The sequence below is a fragment of the Heloderma suspectum genome, chromosome 4 (genome assembly GCF_057233095.1).
Source record: "Heloderma suspectum isolate Gila_16-S chromosome 4, 16-S_ref, whole genome shotgun sequence".
Taxonomy (NCBI): Eukaryota; Metazoa; Chordata; class Lepidosauria; order Squamata; family Helodermatidae; genus Heloderma; species Heloderma suspectum.
This window is the reverse complement of record NC_139461.1, coordinates 110,217,269-110,227,489: the sequence shown is the minus strand read 5'-3', so window position 1 is coordinate 110,227,489 and position 10,221 is coordinate 110,217,269. Positions and strand designations below refer to the sequence as shown.

Below are 10,221 nucleotides of genomic sequence, written 5' to 3'. Positions count from 1 at the left end.
TGATGGTCACTAATACTTCACTATTGCTCAGGTGAACTATCCTCCTGAATACATTGTTCTGACATTTTCAGCTAAATTAGGTTAAATAGTGAAGGGGAAGGATAGTCTTTCCTCCTAGGATGCATTTATTTATTTAATGAGGGGCATGATCTTTCCCTTGCTACAATGAAATGTCACACACACACTCACAGTATGTCATGGGAAGCTTGTCAAAAGGCAGATTACAAATTTAAAAATAAATGAAGCTCAACAATTATACACCAAGATGTCTGCTTGCATTTAGTGTCATCAGTTGCATGGGGATTTATTTTCTTTGTTTCTGGTTCACCTCCACCTCTGAGTTGGTTCCAATGATAGGACTGGATGCCAACTCATAAATGATCTGCGTAATGGAGGAGCCAGAAACTTGCTATCAAAAGCTTGAGGAATGTGATCTTTGCCGGTTCTGATATGAATTGACCTGATCCACCCTTCTCTGACAAATGTGCAGATAAGAACATAGGGGTTCCACTGAAAGAGAATGGATGAGTTACATGAGTTCACAGTTTCCATGCTGCACTGCTCACATGAGTAGACCTCTTATGTGAGCAGTTACTTCAGCACAAGTTGGACCTAACATATAATTGGAGCCAATTCTCTGGATCAGGCAGTTGTCTCTATCTCTCAGTTGCATTTCAGTCCATAATGACTTTGATCCTCCCCTGTGCATATATGTCGTAACAACAGCACAATGGTTAAAAAAAAGAAGGAAAAAAACAGCAGGGCTTCAGCTGGGTAGATCAGCCAAATGTATTCATATTTGCAAGGCTAAGATTGATTTTTTTTAAAGAAGAGAGAAATCTGATCTTTTAAACTTTATTTAACGGATTTCAGCCCCTGCTGTAGACAGGGAGAGGTGCTGGGAACATCTTCAAGGTGGATGTCACTGGGGATTTTATGCCCTTCATTTTACTTTGCTGTCTTTCTGCCACATTGGTTTCACTCTGAGCAGCATATGACCCAGGCCCTCTTGCATACAGTATATTAACAGAATATTGATACAGCAGAAATACTGTTGTGGGATTCATCATTTGGTGAAATCCTCTGCTGTCTGCAGTTTTACAGAGCTATTTAATTAGGAGTTTTATACCACCTTCCTATTCTCTCATTAAATTAATTAATAATTAAGTTCAAATATAGGCATCTTTAATGTCACAATTATATTTCAGTTTTATGGTCACCAGAGTTTTAGCTCATTAGCCTGGGTGCTCATAAACCATACCTCTGCAGAAAAGCTGGTGGAGGCTGTGTCGTACAGGTAAGCTGCTTTTAGATGGGTGGTATTAAAACGTTTCTCTCAGTATGACTGACTTCTTAACGATGGGAAAGTGATTGTTGCCCATAGGCTGTGATGACCAGACATATGGACCAGGTACTTAATGCTTGGGATCAAGTCTTGGACTGGCAACTCGATGCAGTCCATATTCCATTTGTTTGATCAAGGTTTGATTTTTTTATATTGAGTGAATATCTTTTTCTTTCTTCCTTTCCTTCCTTCCTTCCTTCCTTCCTTCCTTCCTTCCTTCCTTATGAAGACATTTATATCTTTCCTGTCTATCAATAAACCTCAAAGCAGCTTATGTTTAAAGCATTAACAAGTTAAAACAGCCCAAGGGGGGGGGGATTAAAACAGGCAAAAGAAAATGTGCAGGAGCTAAAATTTAGCAAGGCCCTGAATGTATATGTACATGTACCTGAAGGGGGCATTCCTTCTCACAGGAACCCTGCTGTAATCATAGGGCCCAATTAGTGAGGGCTAGCTGTGCCCTTGGGCACTGGAGCTGCCTCAAGATAGCAGATTTACAAGTGGTTACATCAGTATGTGCCTCAAGGCCTAGCCTGATGGCTGGGGCCCACCAAAAGGGAGACCTTTGACATAATGTCTCAGCCAAAAATGTCCAATCCACAGTACTGTTCTGGACACTAGGATTTGTTGTAATTTGGAATGAATACAATTACCAGTTATTGACAAGATAACAACTTCGAAACCCTCTTTAGATTCTGATTTATTTACACATTAAAAGGATGAATCAGAGTTAAAGTGTTCTGCAAGAGAATTAGCAACCTCTGGCAACAGCAGAGGTTTTGATTCTGCTTAATTTACTGTGGGACAAATAAATTTTTCCTCAACCCCATATTTGCGAGCGGAGATGGGTTAAAGAAGACGCAGACAACAACCTTGGGTTGAAAATTGGGCCACATTGAAATACCTGCAAAGGGGTAACTAGGACGGGCATCTAACTGTGACAGCAGCTAGCTGGCACTTCTTGGGCGAAAACATACCCAGCCTGAGGGGTGGCGGTGATCTCGCCATCCCGCTGGACTGCCCCTTCTGGGGAGGTAGACCTTCCGGTGTCACCCCCAACCCGGTGCCACACAACACCTGGGTGAGTGAGTAGGGTTGGTCTCCCAGGCAACCCTTATCCCCCCGCCGAGCCGCACAACCCGTTCGGGGGGCCTCAGGTGTCACCTGTCACCATAAGGTGCCTCTGCATGCACACCATCCCTACTTTCCTGTTTCGCCCGTCCTAGCCGCCAACTGGAATGTGACCGATGATGTAGACCATATTCCCTTACAGGACACACTCGACCCGCACAAAACAGTGTGACGTAGGCAAAAAAGACACAGTAATAGGCCAATCGAACTGTGAGCCAAAAAAATCCTACGTGGCTCCCAAAGGGCAGCCAGCAAGAAACCCACACTGCTTAGGGGAGGATGGGAGGGAGCTGCGTCAAGCCAGAGAACTGAGATTGGGAGGAGGGCTGAGTTTAAGGCAACTCAGCCTGACCCCTCCTTCATGGTGGTGCCACTGGGATGCACCAATCAGAGGCCCCTACATCTTGTCACCCCACCCGCCCGCAATGGCCCCCCCCTTTCAGCCAGACGAGCTGGCGTCGGGTAGGGCATTTGCGAGCGGAGATGGGTTAAAGAAGACGCAGACAACAACCTTGGGTTGAAAATTGGGCCACATTTATTGAAATACCTGCAAAGGGGTAACTAGGACGGGCATCTAACTGTGACAGCAGCTAGCTGGCACTTCTTGGGCGAAAACATACCCAGCCTGAGGGGTGGCGGTGATCTCGCCATCCCTCCGGACTGCCCCTTCTGGGGGAGGTAGACCTTCCGGTGTCACCCCCAACCCGGTGCCGCACAACACCTGGGTGAGTGAGTAGGGTTGGTCTCCCAGGCAACCCTTATCCCCCTGCCAAGCCACACAACCCGTTCGGGGGGCCTCAGGCGTCACCTGTCACCATAAGGTGCCTCTGCTTGCACACCATCCCTACTTTCCTGTTTTGCCCGTCCTAGCCGCCACAGGAGTCACAAGCCTAGAGCTTGTGAAACTCCCCCCACCTGCGCAGAAGAACTTCCCGCAGGCCCCTTTGCAGATCAGACAGAAATATGTTATTCACTACATGAGACAGGCGGGCACCATCCTTCCTGTAATGCTCCCTCCATGACCACAGAATTTCCAGGCAGATGGTGCGTCCATCGCCACATTCGCATAGGCCATAAGCCATTTCTCTGTGCACTTTCAGACGTGCCCTGCCACTGGCAACGTTATTCCATGCCTTCCCATTGATCCATGGGAGCGGTGAGGACTGCAATAGCCTACTTCCGGCCAGGTATGCCAGACCACCTGCATCTCAACCAAGGCCTGTTCGATCAGGTCCTTGCCTGGCTTACAGCCAAAGTCATTCCTTTCAATGTGCAGCACCTGTACCTGCGGAGGAAGACTTAACGAACTTTGGTGGAACAGAGTGAGGAGGGGACTCCCTCTGTATGCCTCATCTGTGAAGCCACTGGATCTCCATGTCGGAGTGACAGAAGCTGAAGCCCGAAGACGACATACAATCCCTTCATGCAGCTCAAGACATCATAACGTGCCCATGTAAGAGCACCCGTTCCGGCGTACGACGAGTCTGCTGGTCTAAGGAGTAAACACATTAGGGCAAGCAAAGCGAGAATAGTGTCACGAAGAAGCAGACAACTCACGAACGCAGGCCGGAACGCTGTGAAGCCCCATTTTCAAACTGCCGTAAAGTGCCTGTGAGAGAAACCTCCAGTGGCATAACCCATTGACTTCTGTTTGGCCGTGGGCCCCTGCCGTGCCCTTGCCATACTGATCAGTTTGATTACCAAATACGTAAGTGTGTTACATTGGGCCAGACCTGTACCGTGAAGTATCTCAAGGCCCTCCAGAACAAACGGACTCGAGATCGTGAAGTATCTCAAGGCCCTCCGGAACAAAACGGACTTGAGATCCCAGACCAACCCTGAATTCCTAAGGGGGGGGCTTGCAGACTGCCGTTAAGGATGTTGCGTGGAACAGGGAAACGTCTTACTGAAAAGGACAAATGGAGGGCCATGACCCCCATAGCCCAAAAGGGAAGTATCTGGGGAGATAGGGTGGCTAAATTTACTAAAACAAGCGACAACTGTGCCCAACCCTATTGCACTCCGAACCCTAAAATCTGACATGGGAGACAGTAATTCCCAGCGTTGTGGGCCAGAAGGTTAAATGGCCATCTTGCGACTTATGGTCCCAGATATTCTGTTGTTCCTTAAGGAGGCGCGAAATTGTGGCCAATGATCTACAGGTACAGGCCATGATTCCTGTTGCCGAAGCTTTTCCTATTGCGTGGCACGCCATACCTGCTCTGTCGCAGTCGGCTCGTGTACTGAGAGCCATGGAATGCAGGATGGCATGCTTGGCTTCTGTATCCCAGTCTCCCATAGTACTGTAGTATGGGATCTGGGAATGTACTAGGGGTGGACGAAAGTCACTTACCTTTCGTCGAAGCTTGTTCGCGGTGGGGGGGAGGCGCTTCTCTGCTCCCCCCGCGAAGTTCAGGCCGGGGGGGGAGGCTTCCCGCCTCTCCCCGGCCGAAATTCAGGCCGGGGGGAGGCTTCCCGCCTCGTCCGGCCGCGAACTCGGAAGGTTTTTTTAAAAAAAAAAAACGCCCCCGTGATAGGCTACGTGACGATTAACGTAGCCTATCACGGCTAGATCTGCAAAGTCAGCCGTGACCCTTACTTTCACCGTAGTCTACGTAAATCTTTACGTAGACTACAGCGACCAAATAAGGAACGGGAATGGCGGCTCCCTATGGGGGCCGCCATTATCCGTACGTGCTTTTTTTTTTTTTTTTAAGTCACCTGTGATAGGCTACATGACTATTTACATAGCCTATCATGGCTGACTTTGCAAATCTAGCCATGATAGGCTATGTTAATTGTCACGTAGCCTATCAGGGGGCGTTTTTTTTTTTTCTTTCATTGGAATGGCGGTGGCGGCGGCAGCCGGTTGAAAGACCGGCTGCCGCTCCCGCCCCGCACGAACACCCGCCGAACCGCCGACTGGACCCGCCGCCGGGAGGGACATTCGGCGAAGGTCCCGTCCCGTCCCGGGGGGGGGTGCGGGGTGCGGGGGGGTGCGGAGGATTTCTCCCCAAAACTTGTTCGGGGGGCCGAACATGTTGGTGCTCAGCCCCCCGAAGTTTCGGGGAGAAATTCTCTGCCATCCCTAGAATGTACGCACCAGCGGGGCTAAGGCCTAGAAGTCGTTGACCTAATTTCGTGACAAAGTATCGACAATTGGGTTTGCCTAACCCAGCAAATGGCGGACCCAGGACCAGATGTTGTAACACCGACGCTGGATGTTTCAGGAGGATGGGGAATGAATAATGTCATCACGTTGTCATACCAAGGGGGGGGTACTGATTTGGCTATGAGGTGAAATCAGAATGTGCTTGGCGGCAGCAACCCCCACTCTACAGGGCAATACCCACAGAGCGATCGGACCTGCCCCATGAGTCTGAACCCCCCCCCGGAGTAGCGGCAGAATCCTGTGAATCTGCAGGCCGGCTTTGAGGGGCAGCTCACGCCTCTGGAAGGAGGTGCCATTGAAGCCCTATTAAGCTGAATCCCTGCCCATGGATACGTGCGCACAGCAGAAGTGACCCTGGGTCAACGATGCGGCAGCCGCGGTCCCTGCACTGCCCAAACTGAGCCGGCGCGAGACGGTACGGCCAGGGCCCGCTACTCTAACTGTGAAAAGAAGATGCCCAACCATATCTTTCATGGTCCACCACGGGAAACCCTAGGAAGATGTATAATTGCTTGGAGCTGTGCCCAAACGACCTGAACGTTGTCTTGAGGGAGGCGAGAATAATGCCTCAGGGTATCAGATTGGCTTCACTGAATGTTGATGTGGGAGATGGGCCCTCAGCCTTTTGTGATCTAAGGGACCCCGAGGTACAAGGGGAAGCAATGTTTGCATTAGGTCAGAACATTGACCACCATCTTTGGACTCCATGTAGCATATGCCAACAGGAACCCGTGGCCGGGATCCCAAACCAAGATAACTGCCACATCGAGGAGGCGTATCGCACTGAACACAGATGAGCAGGGATCTTGTGCTTAACAGACAGGCCCTCAGGGAAGATAGGTTACAAATCGGGATAAACCCCTTAGAGGATTTCCTGGGCACCGTTTGGAGAAGGGAAATCCCTAGCATAGATATCGGGGTGTGGAAAAACGGGGGGGGCTATAACCCTTCTGCCAGTATTGTCTTAAAACCTCCCACAAACATGTCAACGCCTGGCAAGGGGAAATGTTGCTTACTAAGTAAGGATGGCTTAGTTGACCTAGAAAAAAGGGAGGAGGGGTCCTAGAACCTAGAATGAAATCGTGTTCCAAGTTAAAACGTGTTCCCCAAGTTGGGGTAGCATCTTAAAGCCGGAGTAGTGGGGCCAACCTGAACCAGGCCTGGGCCCACCGGAGGGAGCTGTAGCCCGCCCGCCCAGTTTTCTACTGCCTCGGCCTTTCCAAGGGGGACCCTACAGTCCCCAGGCATTGGACAAGAGGTGCACGAGTGCCGACTGCAACAAGGCAGCACTCATGACAGAAAGGCACAGGTTCTGTGGAGTATGTGCCCAGGGGCTGTATTCCCATTACAGACAGTGGTGCTGAAGCAGCAGACCTGCCAAAGGCCGAGGGCCAGTGCAGGAGACAGCCTGGGGAATGTGGCCACTGTCAGAACCGTCGCCAAAACACGGCCGGGAAGGAGTCAAAGTGGAGCGAAAAAGTCCTGGTCCATCAGGTCCCTGAGCAGAGAAGGGTCAATGGCGGCCCTCCTGTGGAAGGCCTCGACATAAGCCAGCTGCACACCTCCTCAGGTGAAAGCCATTACAAGAAGGAGTAGCGCCAGTGGCCTGTCAACTCGCCAGATTAGCATAGGGATCTGATATGCCACTTACGTGGATGCCCGAGCAGGCGGGACTGAATCCATTGTGGCTGTGCTCTGATCCCCGACTGGAAAACGGATGTTGCTTGTACTCAGGGAAGAGGAGGCTGAAGAATGGAGGAGCTTCACCAAAGGCGGTGAGCCATCCAGAAGCCAAGGAAGAGGAGATGGAGGCTTCAACAGGGTCCAGACGAGCTGAAATAGAAATAAGTAGCGAGCGTTGGGTCAGCTGTCGCGATCACTTAAGCTGGACCACCGAGTGTTTCTTAGGCCTGTCGGGGGAGGGGGAAGGGATCCCTGGAGAACGCTCAGCAGTTTCCAGACGAGAAGAATTGATGCCACTACCGGGTCTGCTTCATCATCAGACTCAGACTCCAGCTTAGGCTGCAATCTATTGGGGAGGGGAGGCAGAGCCCTACCCTTCCCATTCTTTCAAACTTGGCTATTCTTGGGGGGCATGCTGTAGAAAGTGAGAAGGTTGGCACGATATTGGCAAGAAGAAGGAAGGGCCTGGGTCCCTGGACCCAGTCCAACACTCAAACCACCACCCTTAAAAGTAAAAGTGGCAGGGGTCGGAGCACCCAGCAGGAGGTTCCAGTGGGCTACTCGCAGGACACACAGGACAACAGGCAGCCGCGCCTCCATTACCGCTAGACAGGAGGGGGACCCTCTGCATCCGGCAGCGGTTAGATAGGTGAGCGCACAACGTTCATCCTCTTCCTGTATGGCTCTGTGTGTTACATTTAAGACACCGTGTGTCTAGCCCTTAACTTTTATTCGTTTCTAGGGCAGGGGTGAAGAATCTGTGGCCCCCCCGATGACTCTGCCAGGGATTCAGGTAGGGGTTTTTCTAGCCCTACTTGGAGATGCCAGGGACAGGACCTGGCACCTTCTGTATGTCCAGCAGGGGACTAGCACTGAACTAAACTCCCGGAAAGGAGACTAGAACCATGGTCTCTCAAGCTCCGGTTCAACACTGCAGCTACTAGGCCACAGTGGCTTTAAAAGGTTGCCGCCCGCCGCAAGCCCGGCGCCCAAGAGGCGCGGCCAGGGCCGATGGCCATGGAAGCCGCGCCTGAGCACAGGCGCCCTCTGCCAAAAGCGCCTGCGACCCAGGAGTCACGGTGGGCATGCAATGGGGAGCAGCGGCTGCCGGGGGTGTCTGTGTGAATTTTTGAATCATTATTTTATTTTTATTTTTATTATTATTATTATTTATATATCTTATTATTATTTTATTATTATTATCATCATCATCATTACTTTTACTATTTATTTATTCTTTCTTTTCTTTACTTTTTTATTTTATTTAATTGTGGGGGGGTGCATGTTTTTTTTTTTGGTGGGGGGGTGGACGAGTGCTCGCGAGAAATGAAGCTGGGCAAGCATGCCGCCACTCTAAGCGCCAGCACCCTCCCCAAGGCTGGAAAGTGCCGGCAGCCACCAGTGCCGCGCGCACGCTCGTGCCGCGCGGCACTCACACCGGCCCCGCAACTGCAGCCGGGAGGGGCGGCGCACGAAGGCGCATGCCCCACCGAGAGCGCCGAGGACTCGGGGCCGTGGTAAGGAGGGGGGGACACCAAGCCGCCGCAATCACCGGCGCCACGCAGGGGGAACGGGCCAACCGGCGTCACACCTGAGCGCGTGCCGGCACCGCTGCCCACTTTCCCGCCGGGGCAGCAAACGCCGGCTGAGGGGGGGGCCGGCACCCACATACAAGCGGCCCGCCGTGAGGGCCAGCAAACCTGGGGCCGCGGCGGTGCAGGCATGCTGCAGCCAGAGAGGGAGGGGCGGGCGCTCGGCCTCCGCGACTGCCGGCGCCCCTAACAGGGGAGGGAAAGACGGCGCGGCAACCAGGCACGCGCCTGTACAGTTGCCGGTGCGCCTGCCCAGTTGCCGGCGCGCCCGCCCAGGCGGCAAGCGCCGGTTGAGGGGTGGCGGCACCTACACACAAGCGCCCCGCCAGGAAGGGCCTGCAACCCTGGGGCCGCGGCGGCACAGGCACGCAGCAGCCGGGGAGAGGGGGGGGGCGAATGACGGCATGGCATACAGGCGCGCGCGGGCGCAGCTGCCGACCGAGGGCAAGCACCGGTTGACGAAGGGCGGCGCCAACACACATGCGCCCTGCCACGAGGGCCGGCAACCCAGGGGCCGCGGCAGCACGGGCATGTTGCAACCAGCGAGAGGGAGGGACGGGCGCTCGGCCTCCACGAGCACCTGCGCCCCGCAGGAGAGAGGAACGACGGCACCGCTCAGACGCGCGCCGGCACAACCGCAGGCGCTCCAACCGGGGCAGCAAGCGCTGGCCGAGGAAGGGGGGGCGGGCGCGCTGCAGCCTCAACCGCCAAGACCCATAGGTGCAACGCCCCAACGTGCTCCGTCACCAACGCCGGCGCCTCTGCCGGCAGGGGAGGCACTGGCCATGATGGAGCCGCGCCAGACCATGCGTACCCCGCCGCGAAGTACTAGCTCCCCTCTACTCAGCACTGGTTAGGCCTCAACGTCAGCGAGGCTGTGGGCGCGCAGATTGCACGCCGAGTTCATGTGGCTGGGAAGACGACGAAGCCGGTCTCCAGCAGGCAGGTGTCCTTCGTTGTTTCTCAGCGAACTTGTAGTTCTCTCTAGCTGCGTCGAGCCAGAGAACTGAGATTGGGAGGAGGGCTGAGTTTAAGGCAACTCAGCCTGACCACTCCTTCATGGTGGTGCCACTGGGATGCACCAATCAGAGGCCCCTACGTCTTGTCACCCCACCCGCCTGCAATGCCCCCCCCCTTTCAGCCAGACGAGCTGGCGTCGGGTAGGGCATATGTGCATGTACCTGAAGAAATGAATATATGTAGATGTAGTGGTGTTGGAACAGTCATTCCTATGGAGGGAATGGAATGACCAGGAACCTATCACAGGTACAGTCACCACCCAATCTGACCCACCACAA

At 53.2% G+C, this 10,221-nt stretch overlaps 1 long non-coding RNA gene across 1 annotated transcript; it reads right to left on the bottom strand.

The window, feature by feature from the left end:
• Positions 1–2,027: 2,027 nt before the first annotated feature.
• On the bottom strand, positions 2,028–9,928 carry LOC146347281 (uncharacterized). The gene is made up of 3 exons (XR_014789862.1): positions 9,738–9,928; positions 7,300–7,481; positions 2,028–3,968 (listed from the first exon to the last, which is right to left on the bottom strand). It is a non-coding gene; the product is annotated as an uncharacterized LOC146347281 (long non-coding RNA).
• Between the last annotated feature and the right edge of the window lie 293 nt (positions 9,929–10,221).